At 36.0% G+C, this 18,221-nt stretch overlaps 3 non-coding genes across 3 annotated transcripts; all 3 read left to right on the top strand.

Annotated features, from left to right (window-relative positions):
- Positions 1-62: 62 nt before the first annotated feature.
- On the top strand, positions 63-225 carry LOC135042618 (U1 spliceosomal RNA). Its single transcript, XR_010235715.1, has one exon. It is a non-coding gene; the product is annotated as a U1 spliceosomal RNA (small nuclear RNA).
- Positions 226-896: 671 nt separating this feature from the next.
- LOC135042610 (U1 spliceosomal RNA) lies at positions 897-1,060 on the top strand. Its single transcript, XR_010235707.1, has one exon. It is a non-coding gene; the product is annotated as a U1 spliceosomal RNA (small nuclear RNA).
- Positions 1,061-1,212: 152 nt separating this feature from the next.
- On the top strand, positions 1,213-1,375 carry LOC135042616 (U1 spliceosomal RNA). The gene has a single exon (XR_010235713.1). It is a non-coding gene; the product is annotated as a U1 spliceosomal RNA (small nuclear RNA).
- Positions 1,376-18,221: the final 16,846 nt, after the last annotated feature.

The following is an 18,221-nucleotide window of genomic DNA, read 5'->3' as shown; positions in this document are numbered from 1 at the left end:
GATCTCCTTCACTTGACAGGGGGGTGCCCTAGCATCAACCCTCCCCAGCTCAAGCCCAACTCCTACTTACCTGCCAAGTGAGATACTATGATCATGAAGGTGCTTCTCCCAGGGCAAGGCTCACCCATTGCACTCTGGGTGTGCTGCTCCTGCGATTTCCCCAAATGTGGGAAACTTGACTGCATAATTTGTGTTTCCCCTGGTCAGCTCTCGTATAATTCAGATCTGTTTGTCTCAGGTCTCTCTCCAGCCTAGTTTGCTGTCTGTTTCAACTTCTCTTTTCTTGAGCCGCTCCCTTCTATGCCCTTGCGCATTATCTTGACTTCTCCCATCTGCTTACTTTGTGCCTTCCAATGCACAATGCGAACTACAGGTAGTGCTGCAGGGCCCACACCCTTTTACTTGCCTTACAGAGCAGCTCTGTAGCTATTACAGTGCCCAGCTGCTGCAAGTAATCAGCTTGAATGCTTCATGGGCTGGGGCATAGCCAACATGAGCCCCACACCGAAGTAGGGTGGAGGTGTTTAATGCGAACTAGGGGTCATCCAAGCGCCGCAAAAGGCCGCCATGCCCTGCACGCCCCTTTTCTCTTTTCATATGCAGACGAGGGTTGAAGCCAACTTTGACCCACTGCTTGGATGACATCACCATATGCAAATCCATCTGCTGCAGGCCTTCCCCCAGGAATGCTTGTACTAGTTGTTGCATTTGGTTTGTTGTTTGGGGGTGCTTCAGTATTAGGCAGCCTTCTGCCCTCCCATGTTCATCTGAAAATATGTGTTCTCCCTGCAGTTGTTGTCCCCAGATGAGAGTTCCCTTGTGCTGCCTCAGTTGAATCTCCTTTACTTGACAGAGATGTGCCTGAGCAGCGGCCCTCCCCAGCCCTATCCCAAATCATACATATTTTGCATAGGAGATACCATGGTCATGAAGATTGTTCTCCCAGGGTGAGGTTCATTCATTGCATTCTGGGTATGCTGACCCCTGTGATTTCCCCAAATGTGGGAAACTCGACTGCATTATTTGTGGTAGTGGGTGACTGTGTTTGTGCTTTCCTCTGGTCAGCTCTGGTAAAAGCCAGATTTCTGTGTCTCAGATCTTCCTCTAGCCTTGTTCTTCTTTCGAGAGTTCTCTTGTGCTGCCTCAGTTGGATCTCCTTCACTTGACAGGGGGGTGCCCGAGCAGCGACCCTCCTCAGCTCTTGCCCAACTCCTACTTACCTGCCAGGTGAGATACTATGATCATGAAGGTGCTTCTCCCAGGGCAAGGCTCACCCATTGCACTCTGTGTGTGCTGCTCCAGCGATTTCCCCAAATGTGGGAAACTCGACTGCATAATTTGTGTTTCCCCTGGTCGGCTCTCGTATAATTCAGATCTCTTTGTCTCAGGTCTCTCTCCAGCCTAGTTTGCTGTCTGTTTCCACTTCTCTTTTCTTGAGCCGCTCCTTTCTATGCCCTTGCGCACTATCCTGACTTCTCCCGTCTGCTTACTTTGTGCCTTCCAACGCACAATGCGAACTACAGGTAGTGCTGCAGGGCCCACACCCTTTTAGTTGCCTTACAGAGCAGCTCTGGAGCTGTTACAGTGCCCAGCTGCTGCAAGAAATCAGCTTGAATGTTCTTCGTTGATTGATGGAAGAAACATCTAACAAAAACTCTCCAGATTATTGACTTTTTAAAGTTTTTCTAGGAAACGTTCTAGATGAATGCTTATTAGCGTTTGTCAGAATGTACGTTTGCAAAGTGTCACTGTGGCGCAATCAGTTAGCGTGTTCGGTTATTATCCAAAAGGTTGGTGGTTCAATCCCACCCAGGGACGTAATTTACCTTGTTATCAGATTTTGGTGATCTTTAAGTAGACAAGTCAAAATTTCAAACCCCCTCTTGTGGTGTAGGGTACCTGGCCTTCTCTGATGTAATCAGAGTTAGATTTGATTAAGTGATTTTATAAAAAAAAACAGCTAGGAAGCACAATTTAGCAGTGGGTTGCAGAGAAAAAGAAATATGCTGGCAAAAAAATCCAATTGAGTGATTAAACAGCTCTTCATTTTCTGGCTTTATTTTTATGCTAACAAATTTGTTCTCTGAAAAGTGTCCACAAAGCCAAGTATCTGATTAACACCTTTGTAGGGATGGTTTTTCACCTATTACTAAATTAAACTTGCTTCATTGGAAAGGCAGCAAGATGCATCGTCATTTCAATATCTACTGAAATAATACAGGTTGACACCAGGAAACATTAACGCCACTGCATCCTTGCTGCTTTCTCATGTGGAAGTCTGTTTAATGTGAAAGCAAGGTGATATCTAATTAGCATACAGGTAAGGAATTAAGAAAATCTTTATTTAAGGGTGAAGATGTTTCTCACAAAATCGTTGCCCCAATGCATCATTGAAATTCAAGCTGGAAAGATGATTTTAATATATCACTTGTACATTTTGTATTGCTCTTCTGGTGACAATGTAGTTTGTTTTTGTCAATTACCATTTTAATAATAGGGTAAAGAAAATTAAGTGGATTTTTGAAAGAAAACAATACTGTCAATATACTATTAAACAAATTAAAATGGTAAAAGTTATTGTACTTTAAGTAAAAATAAAAGAGCTAAAATATCAATCCCAATTTTGGATTACTTTAATTAAAAAAAAATGCATATAGCAGAGAGTAGTTTCAATCTGCCTACCTCTGGGTTATCGGCCCAGCATGCTTCCATTGCAGTACTCTGCTGCACATGTAAGTGCAAGAGATCCTGAAGCACTCACTCATCATGGGAAAGTACCAATGTGTTTCTTCGTTGGTTGATGGAAGAAACATCTTACAAAAACTCTCCAGATTATTGACTTTTTAAAGTTTTTCTAGGAAACGTTCTAGATGAATGCTTATTAGCCTTTGTCAGTATGAACTTTTTGCAAAGTGTCTCTGTGGCGCAATTGGTTAGTGTGTACGGCTATTAACCAAAAGGTTGGTGGTTAAATCCTACCCAGGGACGTAATTGACCTTGTGATCAGATTTTGGTGATATTTAAGTAGACAAGTCAAAATTTCAAACCCCCTCTTATTGTGTAGGGTACCTAGCCTTCTCTGATGTAATCAGAGTTAGATTTGATTCAGTGATTTTATAAAAACAGCTAGGAAGCACAATTTATCAGTGGGTTGCAGAGAAAAAGAAATATGCTGGCAAAAAAATCCAATTGAGTGATTAAACAGCTCTTCATTTTCTGGCTTTATTTTTATGCTAACAAATTTGTTCTCTGAAAAGTGTCCACAAAGCCAAGTCTCTGATTAACACCTTTGTAGGGATGGTTTTTCACCTATTACTAAATTAAACTTGCTTCATTGGAAAGGCAGCAAGATGCATCCTCATTTCAATGTCTACTGAAATAATACAGGTTGACACCAGGAAACATTAACGCCACTGCATCCTTGCTGCTTTCTCATGTGGAAGTCTGTTTAATGTGAAAACAAGGTGATATCTAATTAGCACACAGGTAAGGAATTAAGAAAATCTTTATTTAAGGGTGAAGATGTTTCTCACAAAATCGTTGCCCCAATGCATCATTGAAATTCAAGCTGGAAAGATGATTTTAATATATCACTTGTACATTTTGTATTGCTCTTCTGGTGACAATGTAGTTTGTTTTTGTCAATTACCATTTTAATAATAGGGTAAAGAAAATTTAGTGGATTTTTGAAAGAAAACAATACTGTCAATATACTATTAAAACAAATTAAAATGGTAAAAGTTATTGTACTTTAAGTAAAAATAAAAGAGCAAAAATATCAATCCCAGTTTTGGATTACTTTAATTAACAAAAAAAAATGCATATAGCAAAGGATAGTTTCAATCTGCCTACCTCTGGGTTATGGGCCCAGCATGCTTCCATTGCAGTACTCTGCTGCACATGTAAGTGCAAGAGATCCTGAAGCACTCACTCATCATGGGAAAGTACCAATGTGTTTCTTCGTTGGTTGATGGAAGAAACATCTTACAAAAACTCTCCAGATTATTGACTTTTTAAAGTTTTTCTAGGAAACGTTCTAGATGAATGCTTATTAGCCTTTGTCAGTATGTACTTTTGCAAAGTGTCTCTGTGGTGCAATTGGTTAGTGTGTAAGGCTGTTAACCAAAAGGTTGGTGGTTCAATCCCACCCAGGAATGTAATTGACCTTGTGATCAGATTTTGGTGATATTTAAGTAGACAAGTCAAAATTTCAAACCCCCTCTTATTGTGTAGGGTACCTGGCCTTCTCTGATGTAATCAGAGTTAGATTTGATTCAGTGATTTTATAAAAAACAGCTAGGAAGCACAATTTAGCAGTGGGTTGCAGATAAAAAAAATATGCTGGCAAAAAAATACAATTGAGTGATTAAACAGCTCTTCATTTTCTGGCTTTATTTTTATGCTAACAAATTTGTTCTCTGAAATGTGTCCACAAAGCCAAGTCTCTGATTAACACCTTTGTAGGGATGGTTTTTCACCTATTACTAAATTAAACTTGCTTCATTGGAAAGGCAGCAAGATGCATCCTCATTTCAATGTCTACTGAAATAATACAAGTTGACACCAGGAAACATTAACGCCACTGCATCCTTGCTGCTTTCTCATGTGGAAGTCTGTTTAATGCGAAAACAAGGTGATATCTAATTAGCACACAGGTAAGGAATGAAGAAAATCTTTATTTAAGGGTGAAGATGTTTCTCACAAAATCGTTGCCCCAATGCATCATTGAAATTCAAGCTGGAAAGATGATTTTAATATATCACTTGTACATTTTGTATTGCTCTTCTGGTGACAATGTAGTTTGTTTTTGTCAATTACCATTTTAATAATAGGGTAAAGAAAATTAAGTGGATTTTTGAAAGAAAACAATACTGTCAATATACTATTAAAACAAATTAAAATGGTAAAAGTTATTGTACTTTAAGTAAAAATAAAAGAGCCAAAATATCAATCCCAGTTTTGGATTACTTTAATAAAAAAAAAAAAGCATACAGCAGAGGATAGTTTCAATCTGCCTACCTCTGGGTTATGAGCCCAGCATGCTTCCATTGCTGTACTCTGCTGCACATGTAAGTGCAAGAGATCCTGAAGCACTCACTCATCATGGGAAAGTACCAATGTGTTTCTTCGTTGGTTGATGGTAGAAACATCTTACAAAAACTCTCCAGATTATTGACTTTTTAAAGTTTTTCTAGGAAACGTTTTAGATGAATGCTTATTAGCATTTGTCAGTATGCCCTTTCGCAAAGTGTCTCTGTGGCGCAATCAGTTAGTGTGTACGGCTATTAACTAAAAGGTTGGTGGTTCAATCCCACCCAGGGATGTAATTGATCTTGTTATCAGATTTTGGTGATCTTTAAGTAGACAAGTCAAAATTTCAAACCCCCTCTTATGGTGTAGGGTACCTGGCCTTCTCTGATGTAATCAGAGTTAGATTTGATTCATTGATTTTATAAAAACAGCTAGGAAGCACAATTTAGCAGTGGTTTGCAGAGAAAAAAAATATGCTGGCAGAAAAATCCAATTGAGTGATTAAACAGCTCTTCATTTTCTGGCTTTATTTTTATGCTAACAAATTTGTTCTCTGAAAAGTGTCCACAAAGCAAAGTCTCTGATTAACACCTTTGTAAGGATGGTTTTTCACCTATTACTAAATTAAACTTGCTTCATTGGAAAGGCAGCAAGATGCATCCTCATTTCAATGTCTACTGAAATAATACAAGTTGACACCAGGAAACATTAACGCCACTGCATCCTTGCTGCTTTCTCATGTGGAAGTCTGTTTAATGCGAAAACAAGGTGATATCTAATTATCACACAGGTAAGGAATTAAGAAAATCTTTATTTAAGGGTGAAGATGTTTCTCACAAAATCGTTGCCCCAATGCATCATTGAAATTCAAGCTGGAAAGATGATTTTAATATATCACTTGTACATTTTGTATTGCTCTTCTGGTGACAATGTAGTTTGTTTTTGTCAATTACCATTTTAATAATAGGGTAAAGAAAATTAAGTGGATTTTTGAAAGAAAACAATACTGTCAATATACTATTAAAACAAATTAAAATGGTAAAAGTTATTGTACTTTAAGTAAAAATAAAAGAGCCAAAATATCAATCCCAGTTTTGGATTACTTTAATTAACAAAAAAAAAGCATATAGCAAAGGATAGTTTCAATCTGCCTACCTCTGGGTTATGGGCCCAGCATGCTTCCATTGCTGTACTCTGCTGCACATGTAAGTGCAAGAGATCCTGAAGCACTCACTCATCATGGGAAAGTACCAATGTGTTTCTTCGTTGGTTGATGAAAGAAACATCTTACAAAAACTCTCCAGATTATTGACTTTTTAAAGTTTTTCTAGGAAACGTTCTAGATGAATGCTTATTAGCCTTTGTCAGTATTTACTTCTGCAAAGTGTCTCTGTGGCGCAATCAGTTAGTGTGTACGGCTACTAACCAAAAGGTTGGTGGTTCAATCACACCCAGGGACGTAATTGACCTTGTGATCAGATTTTGGTGATCTTTAAGTAGACAAGTCAAAATTTCAAACCCCCTGTTATGGTGTAGGGTACCTGGCCTTCTCTGATGTAATCAGAGTTAGATTTGATTCAGTGATTTTATTAAAACAGCTAGGAAGCACAATTTAGCAGTGGGTTGCAGAGAAAAAGAAATATGCTGGCAAAAAAATCCAATTGAGTGATTAAACAGCTCTTCATTTTCTGGCTTTATTTTTATGCTAACAAATTTGTTCTCTGAAAAGTGTCCACAAAGCCAAGTCTCTGATTAACACCTTTGTAGGGATGGTTTTTCACCTATTACTAAATTAAACTTGCTTCATTGGAAAGGCAGCAAGATGCATCCTCATTTCAATGTCTACTGAAATAATACAGGTTGACACCAGGAAACATTAACGCCACTGCATCCTTGCTGCTTTCTCATGTGGAAGTCTGTTTAATGTGAAAACAAGGTGATATCTAATTAGCACACAGGTAAGGAATTAAGAAAATCTTTATTTAAGGGTGAAGATGTTTCTCACAAAATCGTTGCCCCAATGCATCATTGAAATTCAAGCTGGAAAGATGATTTTAATATACCACTTGTACATTTTGTATTGCTCTTCTGGTGACAATGTAGTTTGTTTTTGTCAATTACCATTTTAATAATAGGGTAAAGAAAATTAAGTGGATTTTTAAAAGAAAACAATACTGTCAATATACTATCAAAACAAATTAAAATGGTAAAAGTTATTGTACTTTAAGTAAAAATAAAAGAGCCAAAATATCAATCCCAGTTTTGGATTACTTTAATTAACAAAAAAAAAATGCATATAGCAAAGGATAGTTTCAATCTGCCTACCTCTGGGTTATGGGCCCAGCATGCTTCCATTGCAGTACTCTGCTGCACATGTAAGTGCAAGAGATCCTGAAGCACTCACTCATCATGGGAAAGTACCAATGTGTTTCTTTGTTGGTTGATGGAAGAAACATCTTACAAAAACTCTCCAGATTATTGACTTTTTAAAGTTTTTTTAGGAAACGTTCTAGATGAATGCTTATTAGCCTTTGTCAGTATGTACTTTTGCAAAGTGTCTCTGTGGCGCAATTGGTTAGTGTGTAAGGCTATTAACCAAAAGGTTGGTGGTTCAATCCCACCCAGGGACGTAATTGACCTTGTGATCAGATTTTGGTGATATTTAAGTAGACAAGTCAAAATTTCAAACCCCCTCTTATTGTGTAGGGTACCTGGCCTTCTCTGATGTTATCAGAGTTAGATTTGATTCAGTGATTTTATAAAAAAACAGCTAGGAAGCACAATTTAGCAGTGGGTTGCAGAGAAAAAAAATATGCTGGCAAAAAAATCCAATTGAGTGATTAAACAGCTCTTCATTTTCTGGTTTATTTTTATGCTAACAAATTTGTTCTCTGAAAAGTGTCCACAAAGCCAAGTCTCTGATTAACACCTTTGTAGGGATGGTTTTTCACCTATTACTAAATTAAACTTGCTTCATTGGAAAGGCAGCAAGATGCATCCTCATTTCAATGTCTACTGAAATAATACAGGTTGACACCAGGAAACATTAACGCCACTGCATCCTTGCTGCTTTCTCATGTGGAAGTCTGTTTAATGTGAAAACAAGGTGATATCTAATTAGCACACAGGTAAGGAATTAAGAAAATCTTTATTTAAGGGTGAAGATGTTTCTCACAAAATCGTTGCCCCAATGCATCATTGAAATTCAAGCTGGAAAGATGATTTTAATATATCACTTGTACATTTTGTATTGCTCTTCTGGTGACAATGTAGTTTGTTTTTGTCAATTACCATTTTAATAATAGGGTAAAGAAAATTAAGTGGATTTTTGAAAGAAAACAATACTGTCAATATACTATTAAAACAAATTAAAATGGTAAAAGTTATTGTACTTTAAGTAAAAATAAAAGAGCAAAAATATCAATCCCAGTTTTGGATTACTTTAATTAACAAAAAAAATGCATATAGCAAAGAATAATTTCAATCTGCCTATCTCTGGGTTATGGGCCCAGCATGCTTCCATTGCAGTACTCTGCTGCACATGTAAGTGCAAGAGATCCTGAAGCACTCACTCATCATGGGAAAGTACCAATGTGTTTCTTCATTGGTTGATGGAAGAAACATCTTACAAAAACTCTCCAGATTATTGACTTTTTAAAGTTTTTCTAGGAAACGTTCTTGATGAATGCTTATTAGCCTTTGTCAGTATGTACTTTTTGCAAAGTGTCTCTGTGGTGCAATTGGTTAGTGTGTAAGGCTATTAACCAAAAGGTTGGTGGTTCAATCCCACCCAGGAACGTAATTGACCTTGTGATCAGATTTTGGTGATATTTAAGTAGACAAGTCAAAATTTCAAACCCCCTCTTATTGTGTAAGCTACCTGGCCTTCTCTGATGTAATCAGAGTTAGATTTGATTCAGTGATTTTATAAAAAACAGCTAGGAAGCACAATTTAGCAGTGGGTTACAGAGAAAAAAAATATGCTGGCAGAAAAATCCAATTGAGTGATTAAACAGCTCTTCATTTTCTGGCTTTATTTTTAAGCTAACAAATTTGTTCTCTGAAAAGTGTCCACAAAGCCAAGTCTCTGATTAACACCTTTGTAAGGATGGTTTTTCACCTATTACTAAATTAAACTTGCTTCATTGGAAAGGCAGCAAGATGCATCCTCATTTCAATGTCTACTGAAATAATACAGGTTGACACCAGGAAACATTAACGCCACTGCATCCTTGCTGCTTTCTCATGTGGAAGTCTGTTTAATGTGAAAACAAGGTGATATCTAATTAGCACACAGGTAAGGAATTAAGAAAATCTTTATTTAAGGGTGAAGATGTTTCTCACAAAATCGTTGCCCCAATGCATCATTGAAATTCAAGCTGGAAAGATGATTTTAATATATCACTTGTACATTTTGTATTGCTCTTCTGGTGACAATGTAGTTTGTTTTTGTCAATTACCATTTTAATAATAGGGTAAAGAAAATTAAGTGGATTTTTGAAAGAAAACAATACTGTCAATATACTATTAAAACAAATTAAAATGGTAAAAGTTATTGTACTTTAAGTAAAAATAAAAGAGCCAAAATATCAATCCCAGTTTTGGATTACTTTAATTAACAAAAAAAAAGCATATAGCAAAGGATAGTTTCAATCTGCCTACCTCTGGGTTTTGGGCCCAGCATGCTTCCATTGCTGTACTCTGCTGCACATGTAAGTGCAAGAGATCCTGAAGCACTCACTCATCATGGGAAAGTACCAATGTGTTTCTTCGTTGGTTGATGGAAGAAACATCTTACAAAAACTCTCCAGATTATTGACTTTTTAAAGTTTTTCTAGGAAACGTTTTAGATGAATGCTTATTAGCCCTTGTCAGTATATACTTTTGCAATGTGTCTCTGTGGCGCAATTAGTTAGTGTGTACGGCTATTAACCAAAAGGTTGGTGGTTCAATCCCACCCAGGTACGTAATTGACTTTGTTATCAGATTTTGGTGATCTTTAAGTAGACATGTCAAATTTCATACCCCCTGTTATTGTGTAGGGTACCTGGCCTTCTCTGATGTAATCAGAGTTAGATTTGATTCAATGATTTTATAAAAACATCTAGGAAGCACAATTTAGCAGTGGGTTGCAGAGAAAAAAAAATATGCTGGCAAAAAAATCAAATTGCGTGATTAAACAGCTCTTCATTTTCTGGCTTTATTTTTATGCTAACAAATTTGTTCTCTGAAAAGTGTCCACAAAGCCAAGACTCTGATTAACACCTTTGTAGGGATGGTTTTTCACCTATTACTAAATTAAACTTGCTTCATTGGAAAGGCAGCAAGATGCATCCTCATTTCAATGTCTACTGAAATAATACAGGTTGAAACCAGGAAACATTAACGCCACTGCATCCTTGCTGCTTTCTCATGTGGAAGTCTGTTTAATGTGAAAACAAGGTGATATCTAATTAGCACACAGGTAAGGAATTACGAAAATCTTTATTTAAGGGTGAAGATGTTTCTCACAAAATTGTTGCCCCAATGCATCATTGAAATTCAAGCTGGAAAGATGATTTTAATATATCACTTGTACATTTTGTATTGCTCTTCTGGTGACAATGTAGTTTTTTTTGTCAATTACCATTTTAATAATAGGGTAAAGAAAATTAAGTGGATTTTTGAAAGAAAACTATACTGTCAATAAACTATTAAAACAAATTAAAATGGTAAAAGTTATTGTACTTTAAGTAAAAATAAAAGAGCAAAAATATCAATCCCAGTTTTGATTACTTAAATTAACAAAAAAAATGCATATAGCAAAGGATAGTTTCAATCTGCCTACCTCTGGGTTATGGGTCCAGCATGCTTCCATTGCAGTACTCTGCTGCACATGTAAGTGCAAGAGATCCAGAAGCACTCACTCATCATGGGAAAGTACCAATGTGTTTATTCGTTGGTTGATGGAAGAAACATCTTACAAAAACTCTCCAGATTATTTATTTTTTAATGTTTTTCTAGGAAACGTTCTAGATGTATGCTTATTAGCCTTTGTCAGTATGTACTTTTTGCAAAGTGTCTCTGTGGCGCGATCGGTTAGTGTGTTCGACTATTAACCAAAAGGTTGGTGGTTCAATCCCACCCAGGGACGTAATTGACCTTGTGATCAGATTTTGGTGATATTTAAGTAGACAAGTCAAAATTTCAAACCCCCTCTTATTGTGTAGGGTACCTGGCCTTCTCTGATGTAATCAGAGTTAGATTTGATTCAGTGATTTTATAAAAAACAGCTAGGAAGCACAATTTAGCAGTGGGTTGCAGAGAAAAAAAATATGCTGGCAAAAAAAATCCAATTGAGTGATTAAACAGCTCTTCATTTTCTGGCTTTATTTTTATGCTAACAAATTTGTTCTCTGAAAAGTGTCCACAAAGCCAAGTCTCTGATTAACACCTTTGTAGGGATGGTTTTTCACCTATTACTAAATTAAACTTGCTTCATTGGAAAGGCAGCAAGATGCATCCTCATTTCAATGTCTACTGAAATAATACAGGTTGACACCAGGAAACATTAACGCCACTGCATCCTTGCTGCTTTCTCATGTGGAAGTCTGTTTAATGTGAAAACAAGGTGATATCTAATTAGCACACAGGTAAGGAATTAAGAAAATCTTTATTTAAGGGTGAAGATGTTTCTCACAAAATCGTTGCCCCAATGCATCATTGAAATTCAAGCTGGAAAGATGATTTTAATATATCACTTGTACATTTTGTATTGCTCTTCTGGTGACAATGTAGTTTGTTTTTGTCAATTACCATTTTAATAATAGGGTAAAGAAAATTAAGTGGATTTTTGAAAGAAAACAATACTGTCAATATACTATTAAAACAAATTAAAATGGTAAAAGTTATTGTACTTTAAGTAAAAATAAAAGAGCCAAAATATCAATCCCAGTTTTGGATTACTTTAATTAACAAAAAAAAAGCATATAGCAAAGGATAGTTTCAATCTGCCTACCTCTGGGTTATGGGCCCAGCATGCTTCCATTGCTGTACTCTGCTGCACATGTAAGTGCAAGAGATCCTGAAGCACTCACTCATCATGGGAAAGTACCAATGTGTTTCTTCGTTGGTTGATGGAAGAAACATCTTACAAAAACTCTCCAGATTATTGACTTTTTAAAGTTTTTCTAGGAAACGTTTTAGATGAATGCTTATTAGCCTTTGTCAGTATGCCCTTTCGCAAAGTGTCTTTGTGGCGCAATCAGTTAGTGTGTATGGCTATTAACTAAAAGGTTGGTGGTTCAATCCCACCCAGGGATGTAATTGATCTTGTTATCAGATTTTGGTGATCTTTAAGTAGACAAGTCAAAATTTCAAACCCCCTCTTATGGTGTAGGGTACCTGGCCTTCTCTGATGTAATCAGAGTTAGATTTGATTCATTGATTTTATAAAAACAGCTAGGAAGCACAATTTAGCAGTGGTTTGCAGAGAAAAAAAATATGCTGGCAGAAAAATCCAATTGAGTGATTAAACAGCTCTTCATTTTCTTGCTTTATTTTTATGCTAACAAATTTGTTCTCTGAAAAGTGTCCACAAAGCCAAGTCTCTGATTAACACCTTTGTAAGGATGGTTTTTCACCTATTACTAAATTAAACTTGCTTCATTGGAAAGGCAGCAAGATGCATCCTCATTTCAATGTCTACTGAAATAATACAAGTTGACACCAGGAAACATTAACGCCACTGCATCCTTGCTGCTTTCTCATGTGGAAGTCTGTGTAATGCGAAAACAAGGTGATATCTAATTATCACACAGGTAAGGAATTAAGAAAATCTTTATTTAAGGGTGAAGATGTTTCTCACAAAATCGTTGCCCCAATGCATCATTGAAATTCAAGCTGGAAAGATGATTTTAATATATCACTTGTACATTTTGTATTGCTCTTCTGGTGACAATGTAGTTTGTTTTTGTCAATTACCATTTTAATAATAGGGTAAAGAAAATTAAGTGGATTTTTGAAAGAAAACAATACTGTCAATATACTATTAAAACAAATTAAAATGGTAAAAGTTATTGTACTTTAAGTAAAAATAAAAGAGCCAAAATATCAATCCCAGTTTTGGATTACTTTAATTAACAAAAAAAAAAGCATATAGCAAAGGATAGTTTCAATCTGCCTACCTCTGGGTTATGGGCCCAGCATGCTTCCATTGCTGTACTCTGCTGCACATGTAAGTGCAAGAGATCCTGAAGCACTCACTCATCATGGGAAAGTACCAATGTGTTTCTTCGTTGGTTGATGGAAGAAACATCTTACAAAAACTCTCCAGATTATTGACTTTTTAAAGTTTTTCTAGGAAACGTTTTAGATGAATGCTTATTAGCCCTTGTCAGTATATACTTTTGCAATGTGTCTCTGTGGCGCAATTAGTTAGTGTGTATGGCTATTAACCAAAAGGTTGGTGGTTCAATCCCACCCAGGTACGTAATTGACCTTGTTATCAGATTTTGGTGATCTTTAAGTAGACAAGTCAAAATTTCAAACCCCCTGTAATGGTGTAGGGTACCTGGCCTTCTCTGATGTAATCAGAGTTAGATTTGATTCAGTGATTTTATAAAAACAGCTAGGAAGCACAATTTAGCAGTGGGTTGCAGAGAAAAAGAAATATGCTGGCAGAAAAATCCAATTGAGTGATTAAACAGCTCTTCATTTTCTGGCTTTATTTTTATGCTAACAAATTTGTTCTCTGAAAAGTGTCCACAAAGCAAAGTCTCTGATTAACACCTTTGTAGGGATGGTTTTTCACCTATTACTAAATTAAACTTGCTTCATTGGAAAGGCAGCAAGATGCATCCTCATTTCAATGTCTACTGAAATAATACAGGTTGACACCAGGAAACATTAACGCCACTGCATCCTTGCTGCTTTCTCATGTGGAAGTCTGTTTAATGTGAAAACAAGGTGATATCTAATTAGCACACAGGTAAGGAATTAAGAAAATCTTTATTTAAGGGTGAAGATGTTTCTCACAAAATCGTTGCCCCAATGCATCATTGAAATTCAAGCTGGAAAGATGATTTTAATATATCACTTGTACATTTTGTATTGCTCTTCTGGTGACAATGTAGTTTGTTTTTGTCAATTACCATTTTAATAATAGGGTAAAGAAAATGAAGTGGATTTTTGAAAGAAAACAATACTGTCAATATACTATTAAAACAAATTAAAATGGTAAAAGTTATTGTACTTTAAGTAAAAATAAAAGAGCCAAAATATCAATCCCAGTTTTGGATTACTTTAATTAACAAAAAAAATGCATATAGCAGAGGATAGTTTCAATCTGCCTACCTCTGGGTTATGGGCCCAGCATGCTTCCATTGCTGTACTCTGCTGCACATGTTAGTGCAAGAGATCCTGAAGCACTCACTCATCATGGGAAAGTACCAATGTGTTTCTTCGTTGGTTGATAGAAGAAACATCTTACAAAAACTCTCCAGATTATTGACTTTTTTAAGTTTTTCTAGGAAACGTTTTAGATGAATGCTTATTAGCATTTGTCAGTATGTACTTTCGCAAAGTGTCTCTGTGGCGCAATCAGTTAGTGTGTACGGCTATTAACCAAAAGGTTGGTGGTTCAATCCCACCCAGGGACGTAATTGACCTTGTTATCAGATTTTGGTGATCTTTAAGTAGACAAGTCAAATTTCATACCCCCTGTTATTGTGTAGGGTACCTGGCCTTCTCTGATGTAATCAGAGTTAGATTTGATTCAATGATTTTATAAAAACATCTAGGAAGCACAATTTAGCAGTTGGTTGCAGAGAAAAAGAAATATGCTGGCAAAAAAATCAAATTGCGTGATTAAACAGCTCTTCATTTTCTGGCTTTATTTTTATGCTAACAAATTTGTTCTCTGAAAAGTGTCCACAAAGCCAAGTCTCTGATTAACACCTTTGTAGGGATGGTTTTTCACCTATTACTAAATTAAACTTGCTTCATTGGAAAAGCAGCAAGATGCATCCTCATTTCAATGTCTACTGAAATAATACAGGTTGAAACCAGGAAACATTAACGCCACTGCATCCTTGCTGCTTTCTCATGTGGAAGTCTGTTTAATGTGAAAACAAGGTGATATCTAATTAGCACACAGGTAAGGAATTACGAAAATCTTTATTTAAGGGTGAAGATGTTTCTCACAAAATTGTTGCCCCAATGCATCATTGAAATTCAAGCTGGAAAGATGATTTTAATATATCACTTGTACATTTTGTATTGCTCTTCTGGTGACAATGTAGTTTTTTTTTGTCAATTACCATTTTAATAATAGGGTAAAGAAAATTAAGTGGATTTTTGAAAGAAAACTATACTGTCAATATACTATTAAAACAAATTAAAATGGTAAAAGTTATTGTACTTTAAGTAAAAATAAAAGAGCAAAAATATCAATCCCAGTTTTGATTACTTAAATTAACAAAAAAAAATGCATATAGCAAAGGATAGTTTCAATCTGCCTACCTCTGGGTTATGGGTCCAGCATGCTTCCATTGCAGTACTCTGCTGCACATGTAAGTGCAAGAGATCCTGAAGCACTCACTCATCATGGGAAAGTACCAATGTGTTAATTCGTTGGTTGATGGAAGAAACATCTTACAAAAACTCTCCAGATTATTGATTTTTTAATGTTTTTCTAGGAAACGTTCTAGATGTATGCTTATTAGCCTTTGTCAGTATGTACATTTTGCAAAGTGTCTCTGTGGCGCAATCGGTAAGTGTGCTCGACTATTAACCAAAAGGTTGGTGGTTCAATCCCACCCAGGGACGTAATTGACCTTGTGATCAGATTTTGGTGATATTTAAGTAGACAAGTCAAAATTTCAAACCCCCTCTTATTGTGTAGGGTACCTGGCCTTCTCTGATGTAATCAGAGTTAGATTTGATTCAGTGATTTTATAAAAAACAGCTAGGAAGCACAATTTAGCAGTGGGTTGCAGAGAAAAAAAATATGCTGGCAGAAAAATCCAATTGAGTGATTAAACAGCTCTTCATTTTCTGGCTTTATTTTTATGCTAACAAATTTGTTCTCTGAAAAGTGTCCATAAAGCAAAGTCTCTGATTAACACCTTTGTAGGGATGGTTTTTCACCTATTACTAAATTAAACTTGCTTCATTGGAAAGGCAGCAAGATGCATCCTCATTTCAATGTCTACTGAAATAATACAGGTTGACACCAGGAAACATTAACGCCACTGCATCCTTGCTGCTTTCTCATGTGGAAGTCTGTTTAATGTGAAAACAAGGTGATATCTAATTATCACACAGGTAAGGAATTAAGAAAATCTTTATTTAAGGGTGAAGATGTTTCTCACAAAATTGTTGACCCAATGCATCATTGAAATTCAAGCTGGAAAGATGAATTTAATATATCACTTGTACATTTTGTATTGCTCTTCTGGTGACAATGTAGTTTGTTTTTGTCAATTACCATTTTAATAATAGGGTAAAGAAAATGAAGTGGATTTTTGAAAGAAAACAATACTGTCAATATACTATTAAAACAAATTAAAATGGTAAAAGTTATTGTACTTTAAGTAAAAATAAAAGAGACAAAATATCAATCCCAGTTTTGGATTACTTTAATTAACAAAAAAAAATGCATATAGCAGAGGATAGTTTCAATCTGCCTACCTCTGGGTTATGGGCCCAGCATGCTTCCATTGCTGTACTCTGCTGCACATGTAAGTGCAAGAGATCCTGAAGCACTCACTCATCATGGGAAAGTACCAATGTGTTTCTTCGTTGGTTGATGGAAGAAACATCTTACAAAAACTCTCCAGATTATTGACTTTTTAAAGTTTTTCTAGGAAACGTTTTAGATGAATGCTTATTAGCCCTTGTCAGTATATACTTTTGCAATGTGTCTCTGTGGCGCAATTAGTTAGTGTGTACGGCTATTAACCAAAAGGTTGGTGGTTCAATCCCACCCAGGTACGTAATTGACCTTGTTATCAGATTTTGGTGATCTTTAAGTAGACAAGTCAAAATTTCAAACCCCCTGTTATGGTGTAGGGTACCTGGCCTTCTCTGATGTAATCAGAGTTAGATTTGATTCAGTGATTTTATAAAAACAGCTAGGAAGCACAATTTAGCAGTGGGTTGCAGAGAAAAAGAAATATGCTGGCAGAAAAATCCAATTGAGTGATTAAACAGCTCTTCATTTTCTGGCTTTATTTTTATGCTAACAAATTTGTTCTCTGAAAAGTGTCCACAAAGCAAAGTCTCTGATTAACACCTTTGTAGGGATGGTTTTTCACCTATTACTAAATTAAACTTGCTTCATTGGAAAGGCAGCAAGATGCATCCTCATTTCAATGTCTACTGAAATAATACAGGTTGACACCAGGAAACATTAACGCCACTGCATCCTTGCTGCTTTCTCATGTGGAAGTCTGTTTAATGTGAAAACAAGGTGATATCTAATTAGCACACAGGTAAGGAATTAAGAAAATCTTTATTTAAGGGTGAAGATGTTTCTCACAAAATCGTTGCCCCAATGCATCATTGAAATTCAAGCTGGAAAGATGATTTTAATATATCACTTGTACATTTTGTATTGCTCTTCTGGTGACAATGTAGTTTGTTTTTGTCAATTACCATTTTAATAATAGGGTAAAGAAAATGAAGTGGATTTTTGAAAGAAAACAATACTGTCAATATACTATTAAAACAAATTAAAATGGTAAAAGTTATTGTACTTTAAGTAAAAATAAAAGAGCCAAAATATCAATCCCAGTTTTGGATTACTTTAATTAACAAAAAAAAATGCATATAGCAGAGGATAGTTTCAATCTGCCTACCTCTGGGTTATGGGCCCAGCATGCTTCCATTGCTGTACTCTGCTGCACAGTTTAGTGCAAGAGATCCTGAAGCACTCACTCATCATGGGAAAGTACCAATGTGTTTCTTCGTTGGTTGATAGAAGAAACATCTTACAAAAACTCTCCAGATTATTGACTTTTTTAAGTTTTTCTAGGAAACGTTTTAGATGAATGCTTATTAGCATTTGTCAGTATGTACTTTTGCAAAGTGTCTCTGTGGCGCAATCAGTTAGTGTGTACGGCTATTAACCAAAAGGTTGGTGGTTCAATCCCACCCAGGGACGTGATTGACCTTGTTATCAGATTTTGGTGATCTTTAAGTAGACAAGT

This window comes from Pseudophryne corroboree, unplaced genomic scaffold, assembly GCF_028390025.1.
Source record: "Pseudophryne corroboree isolate aPseCor3 unplaced genomic scaffold, aPseCor3.hap2 scaffold_830, whole genome shotgun sequence".
NCBI lineage: Eukaryota > Metazoa > Chordata > Amphibia > Anura > Myobatrachidae > Pseudophryne > Pseudophryne corroboree.
This window is presented reverse-complemented; position numbering and strand designations above follow the sequence as displayed.